This window comes from Thermobia domestica, chromosome 7 (genome assembly GCF_964235325.1).
Source record: "Thermobia domestica chromosome 7, izTheDome1.hap1.1, whole genome shotgun sequence".
NCBI lineage: Eukaryota > Metazoa > Arthropoda > Insecta > Zygentoma > Lepismatidae > Thermobia > Thermobia domestica.
In genome coordinates, this window is record NC_137460.1 from 205,405,667 (window position 1) to 205,429,007 (window position 23,341).

The 23,341-nt window shown below is 34.8% G+C and overlaps 1 long non-coding RNA gene across 1 annotated transcript in view; it reads left to right on the forward strand.

Moving 5' to 3' along the window:
- Nucleotides 1-525: 525 nt before the first annotated feature.
- LOC145690691 (uncharacterized) overlaps nt 526-23,341 on the forward strand; it is a 28,826-nt gene continuing 6,010 nt past the window's right edge. Inside the window, exon 1 of the long non-coding RNA XR_014132259.1 lies at nt 526-663. This is a non-coding gene — a long non-coding RNA (uncharacterized LOC145690691). The remainder of the gene's footprint in view (nt 664-23,341) is intronic.

Consider the following 23,341-nt stretch of genomic DNA (forward strand, 5'->3'; position numbering starts at 1 on the left):
CACAGATTAACCATCTGCACTTCCTAATTTTGCTTTGCGTTGCTTTCCGTAAATTTTACGAAATCTAATTCGAAATGAAGACTATAAATAGTGATGTCTTATAATACCGTACTTACCATCCCCACTTCCTAACTAGTAGTGTCTTATGTGACAAATAATAATTACTATCCAAATTTGGAGTTTCTACCTGAAGCAATTTGGTTTTTGCCTAGGCTTTTTTTTTTTTTTTTTTTTTGCTTTATATATATATACTTTTCATTATCAACAGATTACTGTTTAGACCTCTTTTCCCTGAATTTGTCCTGTGAAGTGTTATCAATATTACATTAATGTTGTAGTCCAAAATATTGGGACCAAAAAAGTAATTTATTTTCGAGTGGGAAGTGGTAACCCATCTTTAATACTTTTCGACTATCCACCCTGTGTATTGGGATATTATTTAGTGAAGAAGAAGAAGAAGAAACAGAAGTAAATAGTACTACAGCCCGTAGCTTCAAGAAATATTACAAGAGCTATCATGTAAGGGATAAGCTTGAAAATAAGTATTAGCATGTCATTGTCAGCTCATTTCCTAAACATGTTTAGTTCGAGAAAAGTGGGTTTAGTAACTGCATCATATGGTAAAAATGAAAAACCATTTAGAACATAATCTAAATTTACAAGGTAAAATAAATGTTTCCAAGTTTCAAGCGATCTGCTATTGATTTGTTTGTAAAGGATTGAGGTCTAAAGATTAACAACTTTTCGGCCACAGGAAAATATTTCAACTACATTTCTTTTTCATATTTCATTACAGTAGTTTCACCTTTACAAATATTCAGATTGAAAACAATCTAGCATGCATATTACAGCTGCGAACGTAGAAGTTTTCGTACTGATAGGTAGGCTAATGCTAAGCTAAGATAATAGGTTAATAGCATAGCTGTTGCTTTAAATGATTTTCTAAGGCGTTCTGGACTGTTGTTATTGCATTACTGTAGTATCACCGGACCGCGAAAATAAATGGAAGAAAATAATTTGTAGTTTCTCCTTCAAAATAATAGGTTGTGATCCTGACTCACTTGGAAGATCTAGTGATTATTGTTCGAAATAGTGTAAACGTATGGCATAAAAACTAGTGCATAAAGCAAAACAACCGTTGCTAGGTGACTACTAAAAAGCACGAGTGCTGTCTAACGAAGTCATGGCAGGAGCGGTTGGCGACGGGGTGCGTCCGTAGGAAGCAGGCGCGGCAGCAGCAGTGGGTATACGCATAAACAAGGACAGTGGAAAAACATTTTACATGTCATAAAATGCGTGGTTATGTGTTTCACATCTTTAGGAGAGATGCTAAATGCCATCCAAAAAAGTACCAATATGTACTAAAGATGTTCCTCTTCTTTTACATAGTTTCAATTCCTTTCCACACTTGCGACAAACTGTTCGCTTGTTTAGTAGATTATGCCTTTCATACAAATTCAACAACTGACAATCCGTAGTTTATAACTGGATAAACTCAAACACGATGTGTGGTAATATTGTCGTTTATCCACACCGTTTCCACACTGCCTTTCCCATAAATCATAGAAAGTGTACCTCTCCGCTAAATAGTCTCTTCCACCTTCGTATATAGTGCCGCTTACAACATCAAAAACAACTTACAAGTATTTTCTTAACTTCAGCTATTCCCCTCATCTTATTTTCATTCACTCTTCGTTACAAACCAAAATGAATTCTTGAATCCAACTGGTAGATTGTTTAAAATTGGTCCGGTGATACAGCAGTTAACTCGTTATTATCCACGAACATGTCCAAATAGTTGCGTACAGATTGATAATATGAGTGCAAACTGATGTGCACTGAAAATAACTATGTAGTGTTCTGCTACCTGGAGTACTATCAAATGCTATTATTTCGTCACGTAATCCACTCACAATGTCTTAGAAGTTGTTTCTTTGGGTAGGAGTTGCATTCATGGGTGCAGATTGATTTTACGAGAATGCTCTGTAATCGAATAAGAGCGGGAGCCTAGCAGGGGGACCCGCCTAAGGTTTGCGTCCGCAGGGACTTGCCGTGTCAACGACGATGAGCATGAGCAAAATCGAGGATAATGCACGAAAGCACTTCATATCACATAGGCTAGAGCACTCTTAATGGTTTCACGCTTGTCAAGGTAACTGTACATCCTTTTCCTACATCGTGCAGAAATACTCTGTCGGTGGAAGTTGATATGTCACACGATCACCTTTGATACCCACTCATTAATTTTAACTCTTAGTAAATTATAGCCCTCGCAGTGGATGCACACTTGTAACCATGAAATATTTTTTCCCTACTTTATGAAAAATTCCTCCGCCAGTATAATTTATAATCTATAAAACCCTTTGTCATGTTTATTCACTCATTTTAACCGTAAAATTACCATTTTTATGATGGATTATTTTTCATCATTACCCCGTATCATTAGATTAACAGAACAGAATAGAATACTTTATTAGTCACTAGACAACATAGTTGCAATAGACTTCGTCCAGAATAGTATTTAAATTGTAAAAATTATTGAAAAGTAACAAAAAAGAAACTATGACTATTACTGACAGTTATTAACTAATTGAAACTATTACTAACAGTTAAAACACAATTTGCAATTTATACTTCATATTTACATTGTTGGCACTACCACATAACAATAAACAAAAAGCCCATTATTACCATTATTAGGGTTAAGCCTTCTATTGAATTACATCTTTCAAATTTGGGTGAAGATCCGTAGTAACAGTTTTATTGCATTATATTTAAAATTTTGCTGCGTCTTGCATAATCTGACAGATGGCGTTTCTAAATTATCTTTGTACCTTGTATTATAGTCGTGCACGTTAGATCGCAAATTATAACTAGTTTGGTTTTCCTTAATATAAATTAAAGTATAATAAATATTTATTGAGGGAACTGTCATGATTCGGTATTCTTTGAAAATATTTCTACAGGACTCAGTATCAGGTACACCTTTAATACAACGCAGGGTGGATTGATTTAAATCACGATTTTAATCAAGATTTAAATCACTTGATTTTTTAAATAAAAATCGTTGATTTAAATCAAATTCCGAAATGAATTAATTTAAAGTGAAAATAAGTAAAATCCCGTTTCTGTTCTGTTATTTCGAGTATGGAAGATAATAATCAAAATACAATAAGACTCAAATGTATGTAAGCACAGTATGAAAACGAGTATCATGTAGAGAACGATCAGGGAAAATCCCGTTTGAACGGGTAACGGGTGAACCCTGCTTTCTTCTCTTTGTAACACAGGGTTTTAAAATTTCTATTCCAACGGGGAAAGCACCATGGACATTTAAGATGAACAATCTTTTGTGTCCACGTCTATTTGTTTGTTTCCAGTTATTTTAGAGGGGTCCGATCCCCTCCAAAACAATAATAATAATAATAATAATAATAATTTTAAAATTTTGGGCGAAATTTGTGTACTAAATACATAGAAGTTCCTCGGAATCGTAATACGACAAATTTTGGATGCGTTAAAATACCGAATAACACTTTTGATAAAGCACATACCTGACCCCATTGCAGAACACGCCGCGATCTGCGATGTGATTGCAGAAAATTTGCCGTGCCTGTGCAGGAAAAATTGTCAGAGGAAATAAAATAGCCAATAGAAAAGTATAAAAACGTGCCTGCTATGTATAGATGTCTTAAATGCACGGACAACTCGCATTTGAACTGTTTTTCACGTCACATAAAGCATATTTTTAACAATCACAAGTGTTTCTTCTCCTGGAACTGATCATCTTGATTTTTTATTTTTATTATTATTATTATTATTATTATTATTTTTGAATTCCTGCAGAAAATTTTTGACTTACAAAAGCTCATCGCATAAAGACAAAGAAAGTTCTGCCATCGGCTAATATATAGGATCAGAAAACGATATTCACGAAGAAATTAAATATCGACTAAAAGCAGGGAATTCGTGTTATTATTCAGTTAAAAAATCTCTTATCGTCGTGAATTCTGTCGAGGAATTTGAAGCTTTAAAATATATATGAAACGATAATTATGCCTGTTGTGCTGTATGGTTGTGAAACATGGTCGCTTACACTGAGGGAAGAACGCAGAGTGAAAGTATTTGAGAATACAATCCTGAAACGAATATTCGGAACCAAAAGGAACGGCAATGAGGAATGGCTAAAACTTCATGATGATGAACTGCATAATTTATACCGTTCACCAAACATTGCTAGGGTCATTAAATCTTGGAGGCTCAGGTGGACAGGACATGTAGCGAGAATGGAAGAAAGTAGGAACGCTTTCAAAGTTTTAACTGGAAGTCCAATCGGAAAACGACCATTAGGAAGGCCTAGGCGCAGATGGGAGGACAATATTAAGATGGATCTCGCAGAAATAAGAATACAAAATAGAAATTGGATTCAGTTGACTAAGAATAGAAGCCAGGAGAGCTTTAGTGAACATGGCATTGGACCTTCGTGTTCCATAGGTCATAGAGTTAGTTAATTTTAGGCGAAATGTACTTTATATGTATTTCGTGCCGCTAGCTAGTTCCAATTGTTTAAAAATATGCCTCTGCCAAATATCAGTAACTTTCGTGAAAAGAAAAGTGTCATGTTGATATACATTGCTGTACTTTTTCCTTAATGCTTAAGAAACATTGTTTGGGATTGAAATAGGTTAACAATTGGGAATTAATTCAAAATTAAAACACAATACTTTCACTTAAATGGCATAATTAACATTTAATACTAATTCCTAATGTTTTTTCTTCAGTTCACGACTCGTATTATACGAAGAAAAATATTTGATTTAAATCAAAAAAATCGATTTAAATAAAAAAAATCAACAAAAATGATTTTTTTAAAAAAAATCATTATTTTTTTCCACCCTGATACAACGTAATGCCTTCTTTTGCCATTTGAATACGTCCTTTGCACCAACAGAGTTTCCCCATAGTAAATTACCATACAATAAATGAGAGTGAAAAAGAGCATAATATACTGAAATCATCATTTCCTTACTTACAGACCTTTTTAATTTCCGCAATACATAAAGAACACGAGCGAGTTTTTTGCATAGTTCCTGAGTGTGAGCTGCCCAGTTTAATTTTGTATCTAAATATATGCCTAACAACTTCACATAATTCTGGTTATTCAAGATACACGGTGGTTTATTTAGGTAAAAGAAATGAGTTTCTGTCTTTGTCGTGTTTAATACCAAGCTATTTGTTTGGAACCATAGAGAAGAAGCCTTTAACATTTCTTTATTTTTAATGGTTACATTGAGTATGCTATGGTCATTTGTAATAAAAGTAGTGTCATCAGCATAGATTGTTGTTTTATACGGTAGACAACTTGGTAGGTCGTTCATGTACACTAAGAATAAAAATTGGTCTAGTACCGAGCCCTGAGGAACACCAGTCAAAACTTCTAACTCATCAGATGTCGTATTGTTAAACTTTACTATTTGCCGTCTGTTAGTGAGGAAACTCTTAAGAAGAGATAGCTCAATGTCATTTATTCCATAGAATCGTAATTTTGTAAGTAAGATATCGTGTACAACTGTGTCAAAAGCTTTACTTAAATCAATCAGAGTAGTACACGTATATGAGCCGGATTCAAAACCATTTAGTATTTCGTCCACGACTTTCTCGACAGCATCAATAGTAGATAGCCCTGATCTGAAACCAAAATGGGCTACATTAATAAGTGAATTTTGTTCAAAATAAGGAGATAATTGCTTTTTAACGCAATGCTCTATTATTTTAGAAAACACTGGAACAAGGGATATAGGGCGGTAGTTACCAGGGTTACCTCTATCACCCTTTTTATATATAACTAAACTAACTAACTAACTCTATGGCCTATGGAACCCGGAGGTTCAGTGCCGCGTTCACAAAAGCTCTCCACTGACTTCTATCCTTAGCTAACTGCATCCAGTTTCTACTTTGTATTCCTATCTCTGCGAGATCCATCTTAATATTATCCTCCCATCTGCGCCTAGGTCTTCCTAATGGTCGTTTTCCTATGGGTCTACCAGTCAAGACTTTGAAAGCGTTTCTACTTTCTTCCATTCTAGCTACATGACCTGCCCACCTAAGCCTCCTAGACTTGACGACCCTAACAATGTTGGGTAAACCGTATAAACTATGTAGTTCCTCGTTATGAAGCTTCCGCCATTCCCCATTCTCGTTCCTCTTGGGTCCGAATATTCTTCTCAGGATCCTGTTCTCAAATACTTTCAGTCTATGTTCTTCCCTCAGAGTAAGCGACCATGTTTCGCAACCATACAGAACAACAGGCATGATTATCGTTTTATATATTTTAAGCTTCAAATTCCTCGACAGAATTCGCGACGACAAGAGATTTTGAACCGAATAGTAACACGAATTCCCTGCTTTTAGTCGACATTTAATTTCTTCGTGAATATGATTTTCGTCTGTTAATATTGATCCTAAATATTTGAAAGTATCCACTTTATCAAAAGTATTATTTAATATTTTAACGCATCCACAATTTGCCGTATTACGGTCCCGACGCACTTCCATGTATTTAGTTTTCTCTGCATTTACTTGTAAACCCATGTCCCTGCAAGCGTTTAATAATATCTCTGCATTTATTTCTACTGTTCTCCTATCATCCCCTATTAAATTTACATCATCAGCATATGCCATAACCTGGTGAATGCCGTTCAACTCTAGGCCCTGGTTGGGGGGGCGCGGTGGCTCAGTGGTAGAGCGTTCACCTCCGGTGCTTGGGGTCCCTGGTTCGATCCCAGCTCGCGCCGCGTGAACTTTGTGGTGGACAAACATCGTGCTCGTGGGTTTTCTCGGGGTTCTCCCGTTTCCTCCCACTTTCTTCATTCCACCATTTCACTCATCTCTCATTATCACCGTCTCCTTTAGTCTAACCGGCATAACCGTGGGACGTAAAACTTAAAGATTTCTAGGCCCTGGTTGCTATCTTTGATTTTCCTTATGGCGTATTCCAGCACAAAGTTAAATAATAATGGCGACAACGCATCTCCTTGTTTCAGGCCATTTTCGACGTGGAAGCTCGTGGACAAAAATTTTCCTACCCGGACTTTACTTTGGGATTCACTTAAACATATCTTAATTAATCTAATTAGCTTTCTCGGTATTCCAAGCTCTGTAAGAACGTTGTATAATGTTTCTCTCCTAACCGAGTCGTAAGCCTTTCTAAAATCAATAAATAGTTGATGTACTGGGGTATTGTATTCCCACTTCTTTTCGAGTATTTGGCGAATGGTAAATATTTGGTCGATAGTTGATCGATTTCGTCTAAATCCGCACTGATAATCTCCAATAATTTCATCTGCGTATGGGGTCAATCTTGCTAACAGAATATTTGAAAGGATTTTATAGGATGTTGACAGAAGAGAAATGCCTCGATAATTATTACAGTCGGTTTTGTCGCCTTTCTTGTGAATTGGAACAATGATTGACTCTTTCCACTCTTGTGGCAATTCTTCCTTGTTCCAGATAATGAGAATGAGTTTGTGTATCTTGTTCCACAATTTTTCGCCTCCAGCTAAAATTAACTCAGCCGGAATTTCATCTACACCCGGAGATTTGTGTTTCTTTAATTTCTTTATAGCGGCTTCCACTTCTATTCGATTGGGTTCTGGAATATACGGTTCTGCGGTGTGTATCTCCTTTTCTCCACGCACATTAGTTTTTGGCTGCGTGTTCAGCAAATCGTCAAAGAAATCTTTCCATCTATTTAAGAGGCTATCCGTATCAGTGAGAACTGTTCCGTCAGATTTCTTTAATATATCAGCACGAGGTTGATAGCCTTTCTTAAATTCGCTGATCCCCTTATACATGTCCCGAATATTTTTATTTTTGCTATTATCTTCAAGTTCCTTAATTTTAGCTTTCAAAAAATCCCGTTTCTTTGTTCTAAAAGTTTTGGAAGTTTCCCGCCTGATATCTGCGAAACTTTGTGTAGTTGTTTCATTCGGATTTTGTAGCCACCGTAATTTTGCCTGTTTTCTCTTCTCTACTAGTTTAATGCATTCTTGGTCGAACCATGGTTTGTTCCTACGTATTTCCGCGTGTCCCAATTTTTCTATTGCTGAACTTTTAATGCTATCTCTAATTTCAATCCAAGTATCCTCAACACTAGTGCACTCCGAGTCTTCTAAAACCGAGAATCTATTCGAAACTTCCATCTGGTATTCCTCTCTTACCTTGCTCTCTTCTAATTTCTTTAAATTAAATCTCTCCGTTTTCGGACATTGAGGATTACCTTTATTCAACGATAATCTCTCCCGTATTATCGCTGCTACCAGGTAGTGATCAGTGTCACAATCAGCCCCTCTAAACGACCGGACGTCAATTATGCTAGATTGTCTTCTTCTATCTACTAAAACGTGATCAATTTGATTTATATATCCCTTTTTATATATAGGTACTGTTATAGTTACTTTTAGGCTATCAGGAAAACAGCCGTCGTTTAGTGTCCAATTAATAAGGTACGTGATAGGGAATGCAATTATATCAATTATTTGCTTTATAATAAAGGTAGATAGACCATAAAAATCTTCACTGTACGTATTTTTCATTTTTGACACAATATTTAAAACTTCATCTGCACTAACCTGTGTCCATTTAAAATTTAGGTTGTTAAGTTGTGGTAAACTCTGCCTATTAAGGTACACATTAAGATCATTGTTAAGGTTGTCAGCATTGTTCTTAGAAATATTAGTTAGGTCTACATGTTGATTATTTACAAAGAAGCTATTAAACTCGTTACTTGTAATGCTAGGCAACTTTGTTCCATGTTCTGTCTTAATTTCTTTTTTTATTATTGACCAGGCAGCTTTGCATTTATTACTTGCTTTGGCTATGAAACTTAAAATTGTAGATTCATAGTAGAGGTTCGTAGTCATGTGAAATACAAATATACATTTTCCCCTACGTTTGGCAATTTGATTTGATTGCTATAAAATTATTAATTTTGCTTCGATTCCTCGCGGCACACCAGCGGCCCATTCACGGCACACCGGTTGGGAAACGCTGCTGTAGATACTTTACTAAAGTAATAGACTAAAAATGTGTAAAAAAAATGAAAAAATAAAGAAATCGAGATTTTTTGACACACGTCTGTTGACTCTAGCAGCATGAGTCATACCTCATTTTCTTCAGCGTAAGGCAACCTTTCAAATGGTACCACTCAAATTTCGCTATCATGTACCTGTGAAGAGAAAAATGGGGAAAAGGGAATTTTTTCTTTAAACGAAATTTTCCCGCTTCTGGTACACGATAGAGAAATTTGAGTGGTACATTTCGAAAGCCTGTCTCATAACGAAACCAACGAGGTACAAACCATGATTCTAGGGTAAATAGTAATGTGTCAGGGATTTTTTGAAAAAAAATCTCAAATATAAACTTTTTTTAAAACCTATCGTCCATGTTTGTGACGTCACAGCCCCCAGACAGAGCACGCGAGGCTGCAAAATGCCCATAAAATATGTTCTATGATGCTTCCATATTTGAATGAATGCAAAAGACCCGGTCTAAAAAGCTTTACTAGAGACTTCTAAAGCAAATTCCGAAGGTCGACGCCATGACACATGTGTTGTGCATCATAATTTAAAAGGGTTATGATGATTTCAAAAGACTTATCGGTAAGTACGACTCTTTTCGAAAGTTCGTAACTGTCATTTTTGTGTTCTTTCGCTCACGTTAGTCTCTTATTGTTCGACTTGCTAATGAAGGGCTTTCGACGGGCTGTTCTTGTTTAAATATTCTCTTTTCCATGCTTATTTATGATGGTTTCAGCACGCACTATCACTCCCATATCACACTCCACTTCGGCCTACATAATTCCGTATTTATGTCCCTGAAACTTCCAGGAGCAGCTGTTTCTTAGTTTATTTTCTACCGTTTTTGTATTCTTGTACAAACAGACTATTGTTTTCACCGTTCCTGTTCTTCCAATAATTTTGCTTATTTCCACAAACGATTTTCCATCTCGAAAAAGTTGCACTACAATCCTTCTTTCTTCCTCTGTTGTTTCCTCTACTTTCCTTCTAATTGCGGCTTCACGACAGACATATCGTCGCTGCTGCTCACTTCCTTACAACTAGAGTACTTTGTGCATACAGATATACTAAACTCGGAGGATGAAATCCTCAGATTCCTGACCAATGTGTTCGCTTGCCGATACGTAGTCGATGTTTAATTCTGTTTTTGTGTTGGAACACAACGGTACATATTCCAGTTGTGTGGCTCCGTATGTCATAACCATATGTGCATGAATTTCCCTCAGATTTTATAATCACACGTAACATGATTCTTCTGCTATTCTTACTTTAGTCTCACTCCTCTTTTCTGTCCAATACCTTTTTTAAGTCATCGTATAGTACTTGAAATGGTTTCCAACTAGCAACACTAGTCTTTGTAACATTATATGCAGGTTTTTTTTTTTTTTTTTTTTTTTTTTTTTTTTTTTTTTTTTTTTTTTTTTTTTTAACTGTGCAGAAATATTATGCCAGTGGAAAATAAAATCTTACATAGTCAAAGTTGTGAGAAATCTAGATTTTGTTGGGCGAAGTTGGGGTTTATTAAGTTTTTATGTATATTGAAAGCTGTATGTCTGCTTAAAGTACCATTTAAGTATTCATGTTCTGTTGCGCACACGAAAGAATGGGGTTTCCTTTGTTGCAGAAAAGAAATCCATGAAGTCTCATCTACTCCGACTAACACACTTTGTATCATTGGGACTTGCTTAAATTTCGAATTCTAGAAAGTAGACAATTTTGTAGAGTAACAAAGATACGGGTAATACTATATAATATAGAATAGAATCCCTATTACACTCGAGAATCAAATATCTGTGCCACTTGCCCTGACTGTAGAATATTTTACTTTCCTCTCAAGACACAACGTGTAAATATTGGATAGTACCTTAAGGTCAGAAGTACGGTGGATTGATTTAAATCACTTAAGTTTTTAAATAAAAATCGATAAATCAAATTTCGAAATAAATTAATTTAAAGTAAAATCCCGTTTCTGTTATATTATTTCGACTATAAAATATAATAATCATAATACAATGAGACGCAAATGTATGTACAGCATAGTATGAAAACGAGTGTCATGTAGAGGATGATTAGGGAAAATCTCGTTTCGAACGATTATCGGGTAAATCCTGTTTTCTTCTCTTCGTAACATAAGGTTTGTAAATCGATAACTATTCCAACACGAAAACCATCACGGACATTTAAGACGAAAATTCTTTTGTGTGCGCGTCTGTTTCGTTGCTCCCAGATAATAGGGGCATATTTAGAGGGCTCCGATCCCGTCTCTGTAATTTATTTTTTTTAAGGTATTATAACTTTAGGCGAAAATTATGTATTTTACATTATTTCGCATCGCAGACTAGTTCTGATTTTTCAAAAATATGCCCCTGTCAAATATCAGTAACTTATGTGAAAAAATGTCGATGTTGATAAAACGTTGCTGCACTTTTGCTTAAGCTTAAGAAACATTGTTTGGGATTGAAATAGGTTAACGATTGGGACTAATTCAAACTTCAACCCCAATATTTTTTACTTAAATGACACATTTAATACTAATTCCTAATGTTTTTTCTTCACTTCGCGGCTTGTATTATACGAGGAGAAAGATGTGATTTAAATCAAAGTAATCGATTTGAATCAACAAAAATATTTGTTATTTTTTTTTTTTTCCACCCTGGTCAGAAGCAGAAATGTAGAGCTGCTTTATTAAATCGCCATATTTAGTTCCTTCCTGCACTTGTTGCACACCTTGCTTAGACTCTGAGCTTTGAGTTGTGGAGGCAGTTCTGCTATCCACGCTTGCACCGGGCGAAGTGTAACCTTCACTTTACTGCTATGACTGCCAAATAGCTTTAAACAGTAGGGGCGTCGCAATGCTGGCGTAGTGGATTCATCTAAGCAGCAATGGAGCTTTCGAATGCACATAGTTACAGGTAATGCTACCGTGATCACGAGATTATTCACTACTGACACTCGGAAATCTGCTGTATAGTCACTGTAATCTCACTAGATATGCTTGAACACTATATAGACACTTGCAGCTAGACTTGTTATCCAGTCTAGAGCTAAGAGCTTACTGGCATGCAGTGTCAATGTTCTCTGATTTTATACAGGTAACGAACTTTCTAGAATGTTCCAGGCGGTTCTAGAACTTCTTCCAGATGGTTCTAGAACTTTGTAGCGTGCTTCAGACGGTTCTAGAACTTGTTCCAGATGATTCTAGAATTTTCTGGCATGTTTTAGACGTTTTAGAACCTAGAATGCTCAGATTCTAGAACTTTCTAGAATATCCAAATGATTCTAGAACTTTCCAGAATGTTCCAGATAATTCGAGAACCTTCCAGAATGTTCACATATTTAAGTTAATGCAATGTACTACAATTGATAATGGAATGTTCCAAATATCCGCAGAGAATTACTGAATTACAGATTTCATCAGAAAAACATTGCTGCTAGGTCAGTTACACCTTACTTTACCAGTACTGACAAGTTGCCACATTGGCACTCCAGATGTCTCTCCCGACTCCAGGCACAATTTGGTGAGCCAGAGGGGTTCACGCTCCCTTCCCCCTTCGGACATTAATGGAAAGAATAGCAGACCCGTAATTTAGATCCCAAACAAGACAGGGGTTTCGATTTAAAAGAAAATGGTATGGAAGAAAGAAGATGCTCACTTTATTATTATTTTCTCCTACTTACTGGTTAAAAACAATTAGTTCTGAAGTTAAATAGTTTTATCGTTTTCGATTTCACTTAAATAACTCTTTTATTTTTTTGTGGTATACATAGCAACACCTGGTTCTAGTGTTGTAAAAAAACGGTTTTTTTTCTGTGAAGTTTTTTTTCAATAAAAAACATCGTTCTTTTTCATGTTTTTTTTCAAATGTCTGTTTTTTTTCTGGCAACTATTATTTATTGTTTTATGTTGCAGATTATTGAAATAATCAACAGAACTTGAGTCGAAGCCCTCATAATTTACAAATCGCTTGTTTCTTTGTACCTATACGAGCAAAATTGTGTGATTATTCCTTTCGGCCCCAGGTCATTTTTGGCGTTTTCCTACATTTCCAGTTAGTGACTTATTGCTCAAAAACTATTCATTCGATTGATATGGTTAAGGCCTTGTTTTTTAGAAAATGGATGTGGCTATTTTTTGGTGTACGTTGCATTACAGTGTTGTCAACAGGTGGGAAATGATTGAGAGAAATGTAGGAATGAAAATTTACAAAAAATTCCCTAACCGAATTTCAAAATTTTTTGTATCTAGCACCACTGCTGTTATATGGGTTCAAGTCACTCAAACGAATCTTTGGTGTGTTGACAAGGTACAGTGAAATCCTGAAGTCGCTGGCTTCCATTCAAAGAGGGAAAGAAAAAATTGTCATACACATGAAATTTTGACACTTTTTACGCCTCAGAAGCAAAAATCAAATATTCCGGGGTACAGCTTCTCTAATTATTCTATTGAAACTTTTTATGGTGCGTTCTGTAGGGCAAAGAGGAAGCTTTCAGGTAGTGGTACGTTTGTTTCAATGTAGCCAGTAAGAGGGTAATAATAGAGGAGAAAAGGGAAATTTTCCGAATTTTTAACCTAATAGCGGGAATTAATTGTTTTGGCTGGAAACGCTGCCATCAGACAGACGAAAACTATCTGAAAATAAACCGTAGTACTCCAAGAATATATCCTATAAGTATCATGGCGATATATAACAAAATAAGCATGAAATTAAAAAAAAAATCTCATTCTATCCAGAAATTCACCATTTTCTTACCATTTCCAGAACATGGTTTATTATAAACCTCAACTGTACTTCCCCTAATTATTCTAGTGAAACTTTTTATGGTGCGCTGTGTAGACTAAGGATGAGGCTGTTAGACACTGTACATTTGTTCGAATGTAGCCAACAAGAAGGAAATAATAGAAATAAAAATGTGCAGAGATGTGCAGGGTGTTCCCAAAATTTGCCCCTAAAATCTGGAATTAAAATTTTCTGTAGCTGGCAACACTACTATCAGACACACACAAACTATCTTAAAATAAGCTTTGGTATCCATCTAATATATCCTACAAGTATTGTGATGATAGATATCTAATAAAGTAAGCATGTTAATTAAAAATATCTCATTCTACCTTTAAAAAAATCACAGTTATCTTTCCAATTTGAGAACAAGGTCCACTGTAAACCTCAACTGTACTTCCCCTAATTATCCTATTAAAACTTTCTATAGTGCGTTGTGTAGAGCAAAGACGAGACTTCCAGATACTGGTACATTTGTTCCGATATAGCCAACAAGTGGGAAATAATAGAGACAAAACATATAATTTTTCCAAATTTCCCCCTAAAATCTGGAATTAAAATTTTCTGTAGCTTGTAACACTGCTACCAGACAGACGCAAACTATCTTAAATTAAACTTTGGTACACCACTAATATATCCTACAAGTATTATGGCGATATTTAAGGAACAAAGCTTCTAATTACCAAAAATATATTACGGTAAACAGAAAAGTAAGGAAAAACTAGAAAAATCAAGGATTAGAACCTAAATACGAATTGTACGTGCGCCCCCTAATTACCCCATTGTAACGATCTGTACTTTCGTTTGTTAAGTAAGGACAAATGTTCGATTGGCGTAAGTTGACTTGCACTCGGTCGTATAGGTGCGGATTTATAAACAAAAATTTCTAATTTTTTGCCCAAATATAGGAGAATTTTAATTTCCCTAATTGGCAACACTGCGCGCAGGCCCGTCCAATTGATGTCAACAGTTAGGTATCCATCCGAGGTATCTACCTGGCAAGTCTTATGGGTATTTTTCTACAACGAAGGAAGCTACAAGGAAAAAAAGTAAAGGAAATTCGAAATTAGAAAATTCTCGAATTTTTCACTGGGGTGAAATTTGAAAAGGAAATTCGACACCAGAAGAAAAAGAAATTAATATGATAAACTATAGTCCAACCATGTTTTGCAAGAATAAATTCCCGATATCTTAATTAGTGTCCACACAGGAGCGGATTAAACAAGTGACACACCTGTGTGTGCCACTTTGGCCACCTGGGCCACAGAGTATACATTTGATTACATTTTTTTTTACTACTAACTCGTGTTGTTGTTGTAGTTATAGTCTCGACTAATAATACTATCGTTGTAAACAATAACTTTATAAGGAAAATTTTCTCTCATTTTTACATCTTAGTTCCAACACTGTTGGTGAGATGTGCAGGGTGTTTCAAAATAAATTTTGGGGTTTTAACTCTTCGTAGTACTTATTACATTTTTACTACAATTATAAGCAATGCATCAAGTAAAAGAGCACCTCAAACAATCTTTGCTACAAGTGTTCAATGTGAGATTCATTTGTCACACGGCACACATCTAGTCGAGAGGCGAGAAAGGCCCATAAACTTTCCGCCATATGGCACAAAACACATTCAATTTAGGGGAGTTTCGTTTCAACTGTACCATCTCCTGAGGATTTGCTGACGGCCAGATGCAAACACTATGAGTGTTCACATTAGCTCTTAGGTGAAATGTCGATTTATCACTGAAGACGACACGATCCAGAAAATCTTCATTGTTATGCAGGAATATTTCACTTGCGAAATTGGCACGTAAACCGTAGTCTGTATTCTTTAGACCTGTAGCAATTGCAAACGATAAAGACGTAGTTGCAAGCGTCTCCTTAATATTCTTCACACAGACGGTTGCACTGTACAGATTCAGTCTTTAAAACACAAAAAGCTTTCTGCTCTCTTAGTCTCCATTTTTGCTACTTGCTCTTTCTAACGGCAGATAGACGAAACAATGCATGTACATGCGTGCGTACAAAACTGTTTGAGTTGCTCTTTCATTTGATATAATATTTATAATTGTAAGTTAATTGTAATAAATACTACAAAATTTCAAAACCCTAATATTAATTTTGAAACACCCTGCATTACTTCAAATTGAGTCATCCTATATTCATGTATTTTATATACATATCATCAGGGCCGGTCCTAGTCAATTTGTCGCCTCGTGCAATGGCATAATTTGCCGCCTCCCCCTTTCTCCAGAAAGAACAAATCTTAAAAGTCATGATTTTAAGTATGCTACTCCAGCATGAACAACAAAGGCGAGGGTAAGTGCAGTCGCACTCAGAAAGGCTTAAGTACTTAGTAAAAATGCAATTCCGTTATGTCTGTTTTTCCTTTAAATATTAATCTATTATGTTAGTGAAAGATAAAGCAAACACACCTGCAGAGGAAAGATGGTAATCCTTATTATAGAATTCACTATCGAGCTTCAATCTCAATGTATCAGTTTGCAATTCCAGTGCAACTAGCTCTCTTATCTTTATTTCTTGATTTTTTCTTCTACATCTTTTAACATTAAAAAAAAAAACTTGTTTCTATCTTCAATGATAAGGAACTCGTTTCTGACAAAAACAAGACTAGTTTCATATCAAAACTGTGATAAGTTACTAAATGGAACAGATATTCACTACTATTCGAGAATTGAATTCTTGCATTTGACAACAATCAAGCAATTTGTGCTCGGATTTATTCGACCATTTGCTTTAGCATTGTCCATGTGGCCTTAAACTAATGCAACCTAAACATAATTTATGAATGTAGTATTCAAATAGAAGGTCAGCTTAGTAAATGTAACTACCATCATAATGAAGTATGTTTCCAACAAGAAATATTTAATTTAAATAAAATACTTGTGACAGATTTTGCCGGACCATCCAAGCTTGCCGTTCCACGCAAATGCACGTGTTGCATATATGCAGTGGCGTATTTAGGGGGGCTTCCGGGCTTAAGCCCCCCCGAAGTCTTACATACTGTAGTAAAGTATATGAAATATCTTGCAGAATTTTCACATTTTCAGGAAAGCCCCCCCCCCCCCGAAAGTTAGCAAAACCCCTTCCGAAACAAAATCGTAAATACGCCACTGCATATATGGTAGAGCCGGCTGTGCATATCATATATATCTAGTCGACAAATTATTTATATATGACATTTAGAAAAATAATATTAGGCAAATTAGTATTAGTTTTTACCTTTAGACAAGTTATTGAAAATTTATACTGTTTGTGACATTATTTTCGTACTTATTAAAGGCCTACTTTCACAAAAAAACAAAATTTCATTTCTACTTTTATTTCTTAGTTGATATTGATGAAACCTGCTGAAACCCGAATTGTTAATAGGTATGGTATTCATGTAAATTGTAAAATATTTGTAGCGTATCAGTATCTAGCGTTTAATTTATGTTGCATTTTACGGTGATTACACCAACATAAAAATATTTCATACTTAAATAGACGTAAGATGCATTACAAATGACTATTTGAAAAAAAACGAAATTTAGAAAAAAAACGAGAGGCAATGTTTTTTTTTTCTAAAAAAAACGAACATTTCTGAAAAAATACGAACCGTTTTTTTTCTATTTACAACACTACCTGGTTCAGCACACTAATCACGGTAGTATCCATTTGCATTATATATATGTAATAGAGACTAGTAAATACAATGTAACTATCAGAATACATTATCACTCTAAATATCAATTACTGAATCTTAGAATTAAGTTTACACTATATAAGTATTTGCTGCTTTTTAGTTGATTTTACATGAGCTGGATTAAATTTAGAGGAAATATATTTTTGTGTGGAACCTAATATAAAATTCTGCTTTTTGTCTTTGTATGTCAAATTTTGGCCTTATATCTAATTTATCCTATTGAAATGTTGATCATTTCATTATTCTGAAAATTCCTCATAATATATAAGAAATGTGTTCAAAAGTATCGGTAGCGGATCGGTGAAAAAGTGGTATCGGTACATCCCTACTTGGCAGTCTTACTTATGGTTGTTGAGTGAGTAAGCTTGTGAGAATACTTACACGGCATGCGGAAAGAGAACGAGTATACTTTTGTAATGAGTTGTATGTTTTGGAATCGGTAGTTGTGTGTTTTGAGGATTCCATGAATATTGCTAATAGTTGATTCGGATCGAAAAAAGAAAGTTTTGCTAATATGAAAAGCTACATAACAGAGGTATTTCATTATGTAAGTACATTAGAAATATTACAAGTATTTAAAGTTTGAATGTATTATTTTTGTGGTGTGATAAATTAATTCCAGATACAAGCATCTTTACATTAAGGATTCGTGTGTTTGCTTGGGGGAGGAGGTTATTTCAAATAAGTTCTCTTAATTAAAATATGGAAGCTTGGACACCTTCGGCAAATTGTTGGAAGTGAGTCAAGGGAGATTGAGAATTTCAGGAGAAATGGCGAGTACAGCTTAAATAAGGTTTCAGAATTTCAGTAGATAGCAGAAATTGAGATGATATTGATTGGAAGAACTCCGAACAGTGAATTTAATGCTACTTGTATTTCTGTTGGCAATTGAGATTTTTGCGTGGTTATATATAGATGAGGTTAGGCTTGGCCTGGTTAAATTCTACTCATTTATATCGAGCGGAAGATATCTGTGACGGCGGCCCTTGTAATATGAATTAAAGTTTTTTTTTTTTTTTTTTTTTCATTCAAAGCAAATGTTATAATAATCCAAGCTTGAATTACAAATTTTAATTTTTGAAGGAAAAAAATGTTTTCGATGTTTTACCATCGATAGTACTGTGAGCACTGGCAGGATGATGCTTCCGAATGAAACAAACATTTTGATACAATTCAAAATCATCTAATCCTTCCATTTTCATGCATGAAGTATTTTATAATATCGTTTTTGCTGTTGAAATTGACCATTTCCTGCTTTACCTTGAGCCGTTTCTTCTATCACTAATAATACTAATTCCTTGTAAAGTATACTTATCAGTTTCATTTCCTCTTTAATAATTTGTATTTCATTTCCTCTTTAATAATTTGTAATATTGTTCATTTCCCAGTGTTCTGCTAAACTTGTTAGTTACTAGTTTCACCCTGTTTTATCCATACCAATATTTCGATTGTTTCTGGACGTTTTCATCTCTCATAATATGTGTATATCTGCTACACACGATAATCTCCACATTAGACATTTTATAACTTGTCTAATTTATTCAGCCGCACACGAAAACCTTTCTCTCCTTTCTAAATGTTTATTTTATAGTTTACATCCTTTTATTTCCCATTTATGTCACATATTCATATAATAATAGCTAGGTATGAGAAAACTAGTTACATGTTCCATTCTCTTCCTCTTAATTTATATAGTTTACATAATTCTTTCAATCACAAATCTATTGTCTTACTAGGTTCATTTTTATTCTGTATATCGGACAGCTTATTCCGTGAACTATCATTTTTGCTTGTACTATAAAAGTCATCCACAAAACTAATACATTTCTAGCTCTTACTAAAACGCTTACTTCACTATGTAAACTTGGTCAAAGGAAACACTCTAATCAACTTTTCATTTAGTTGTACCTCTGATGGTTTATGGTAGGATTCTGATGAACCTTTCATTCCAAACCAACACTTTCTAGAACTCAAATCGAACTGTCTTTGTTGAATTAAGTTAGAAGCATTCCGATATCAGTAAGCACTACACATTCCCTCAAAGACGTTTTCAGTTATTACCTATGTAAACCAATGAGACATTTCTCGGTCTGAAGGGAAAGTTTCTCCTGAGTTTTCTAATTTACACACCAATATTCTACTACTTTCAACATTTGAGGTTCATACAACATTGGCTGTATGCCATACTAAACTAATTGATCATATTTGTGTCTTTAACGTTTGGTTTGTTTTCCACCAGGTTTTCTGAACGTTTGTCCGTTTCATATATTTCGTAACATGTAAGAAACATTACCATCTTTAGTTTTCTCCGAACTTTCTACTACATGTATTACCTAGTCCATTATTTTCCAATCATTATGTACCCTCCTTGCTACTTTAGTGGCTAGAGCGCGTGTCTTTGTTGCATGATGTTCCTGATTCAATTTCTGGTGGGAGAGCATAGGTTTCGTCCTATATAACCTAGGTGGTAATAAAGGAAGTAAATACAAATCGATGTATCATTCTTTATGCGTATCCCTCAGTATCGTTATACGGTTTGCCTTCTTCGCATGCTTCTCAACCACATCGAAATTAAGACTCGTTCAAATTTTTGTATAAATCCATAGTATATTCCTTTCTTCTAACATAAAATTAATTTTGTTCAGTATTACTGTATTCTTTCTTTCTATTTCATATTTGTTTTCCTTTTGAAACGTTTCTTTTGGCTTACACTTCCCGTATGGTTTTTATTTCCCTGTCTTTCTTCACTTAATTTCTTCACAGGTACTTGTGTAATATGCTTTTCTACCTTCGTCGGTTTCTCCATTTAATACTCTTTGAACAATTGTGGTTTCTTAACCCGATATTTTATTGTTTTATTCAGAGTTGGCTGGTGTAAACCAAGGTGGTTTAAACCAAGAAAAGAAAAAAAAAAAGAAAAAGAAAAAAGATAAATGCTTTGAATCGTGTGAACTTCATGCTGTCGTTTTCACATATCAAACCATCTGCATTACGTTTATCTACTTTTCCCCTTTTAATCAAGGGGTTCCGTGTTCAATTCTCGGTCGAACCACAACCCATCTTTCAAATGTAAACCAAGTAGCGATTCGAGGTGTCCCTCTAAGCAAAAGTCTTCTCCGTGATAACCTTGGTATTTCATAACGATGTTAAGCCTAAACATACGAAATGAAACCAAATTATATATTTCTACTTGAATGAATGCCTGTTATTTTATATAGAAGCCAAGGTTGCTTAAATATATTGATAGAAATTGGCAAAATTTATCAACTGCCTACGTAGCTTCCAACATCAGCTTGGATTTGACTTGGTTTTAATTTTATTGAATGATATCTACATACCAAATTTGTAATTTAATACCTCAGTTTTAGCGTAGTGATTGTGATACGTTGACCTTAAAATTTTACATACAAATACATTTAAAGTAATAACAGGATTTTCCCAATGGCTAAGGTGGGAGTTTCCCGATTTATATATAATTCTGTACAATGTTTTTACTTGTGTAACTGTTTATCTTTTTGTCCTTCTGAAATGACTCTTGACAATCACATTAACCAAGTAGGCCTATGTAAAGATCAGTACAACGTATTTTTATCAGGAATCCTTCGTAAGTGAGTCGGCAATCGCATTTGTGACCAATTAGTCCAGGTTTCGTGTCCAAATGGACAATTTCTCTTGGATGTAAGCCGAGAAACGGTTTGCATTCCGCTTTAAGCTTATGTGACCCCTTCTAGCATAACCTTGTTGTTGCATAATAACAACAAGGCGAAACAAACTAATTTCTGTCCATATTTAATATAAATACAGAGTAAATATTTAAACCAAAAAACGTGGTTTAAACCACTAAAAACCGGGTTTAAACCCAAAAAAAAAACCTTTTTTTTTTTCAATAAAAACCATGGTTTTTGCCAACCCTGGTTTTGTTACCGTCTTTGCTAATTTGTATATTGGGAATTCGCAAGAAAAGCCTCTTAATTATTTACAGAGAAAATTAAAATTCACTTATAAAATAAATTAATTTTATTAGTTGTTGCTACTAATACTACAGAAAGTGAATACATTTTAAATTAAATATCCGGAACTTTTTTTAGAGTAATAGTTTTATCTCTTTCTAAAACGAGTTCTAAGTTCCTACTTCCACTCCGCTAACAAAGAACAAGAAAATTATTTTATTAATAAACAGTTAAATGTTGAATATTTGTTTATAGGTTTCGGCGTGTTGCATCACCAAATAGCAACGTGAGCCTAAATGGAGACGTCTGAAATATTGAAAATGTAATGTAAACGAAGTTCCACGTGAATGGACAACTTCTTCTAAACACCAAAAGAAACGAATTCCTTATATCGTAATGTTGAATAACAAGTTTCTTAGAAACCTGCAGTTCCTAAAAGTGATTTAAATTCTATCGTAACGAAGTGGATAGAACTACCTCTTTGTACAATTTCATATCATTTATATAAGTAATTTTTCTAACTTGATCTTCAGATTTTTCTCCTGTATTGGCAGAAACAATACTCTCTATGGAAGATAAAATGCTAAATTAGGAATATGGTATTAAATCTGACCCACTAAACATGAGCACAAACACAGATAACCTCTTGACTAATATAGAGGGCATACTCTTCTCCGAAGAGAAACAAGAAGTTTTAAGGTGTGATTTTGAAGTAGAGTCAGTCATAAAACGTTTTATTTTGATAATAAAGCAGAAGTTTTAGGTTTTGACTCTAAAATTGCCTCTGTAAAAAATGAAGATACTTCTTGTCTTGAAGAGAAACCAGAAGTTGTAAAATGTAACTCAAAAATAGTTTGCTTGTGGAGCGAAGTACATATGTCAGACAAAGTGCATTCTCAGTGAGGAATGTGTTTTAAATCACTTAAAACTGATTGTCTCAGCCAGACATTCGTTGGCATATAAGGCATTTGTTTTATTGTGATCATTGTGGCAAAGGATACAATAGTAAAACAAACCTGGAACGGCATATGACAGTACATACCAAAGAATACAATTACTATTGTAATATTTGTTCTAAAGGCTTTAAAACAGACGTAATCCTTCGTTGTCACCATCTAAAACGTGATGTAGAAAAACGTTTCATTTGTGAATTTTGCGGAAAGGGATTCAAAAACAGGTGGCTATTGCAGGTTCACGGACCAGTTCATACCAAGGAGCGCCTTTTCTCCTGTGACATTTGTGGCAAAACATTTCCTTCGAAAGGACGTCTTACTATTCATATTCGTCGCCATATGGGTAAAGAACAGTTTGTGTGTGAGTGTTGTGGATCTAACGAAACATTGAAGGGTACATACCGGGGAACGACCGTACTCGTGTAAAGTGTGTGGGATATCCTTCAATCATAATGTTAGCCCTAAAAAACACATCAAAAAGCATTAATAATGCACATCTCTCTTCTGAAAAAGACAAGGCTTTTAAATCTAATTGATCTGTGTATATACTCTAGTATCGAAATGTAGTCTATCATGAACGAATTATTCAGTTCGCTAGAGTTTTAGGAAGTAACATGTTCTTTGAATTCAGGCATTTTAAGTGGATCGATGCAATGGAAACGTTCTTTTATTTGGTAAAAAAATAAATAACACACGCACGTTTTTTAAATGGATGTGAACCACAAATTTTCGTTCGATTCAGTCAGTTGAGCACTTGTAGAAATATCAGAAACTTCGATAAGTTGAAGTATTTAGAATTGGGGTCAATCGAATCTCTCATGTTTAATATTTGGCATTTCAGATTGACCAATTGCAATAAAATATCGTGCATGAA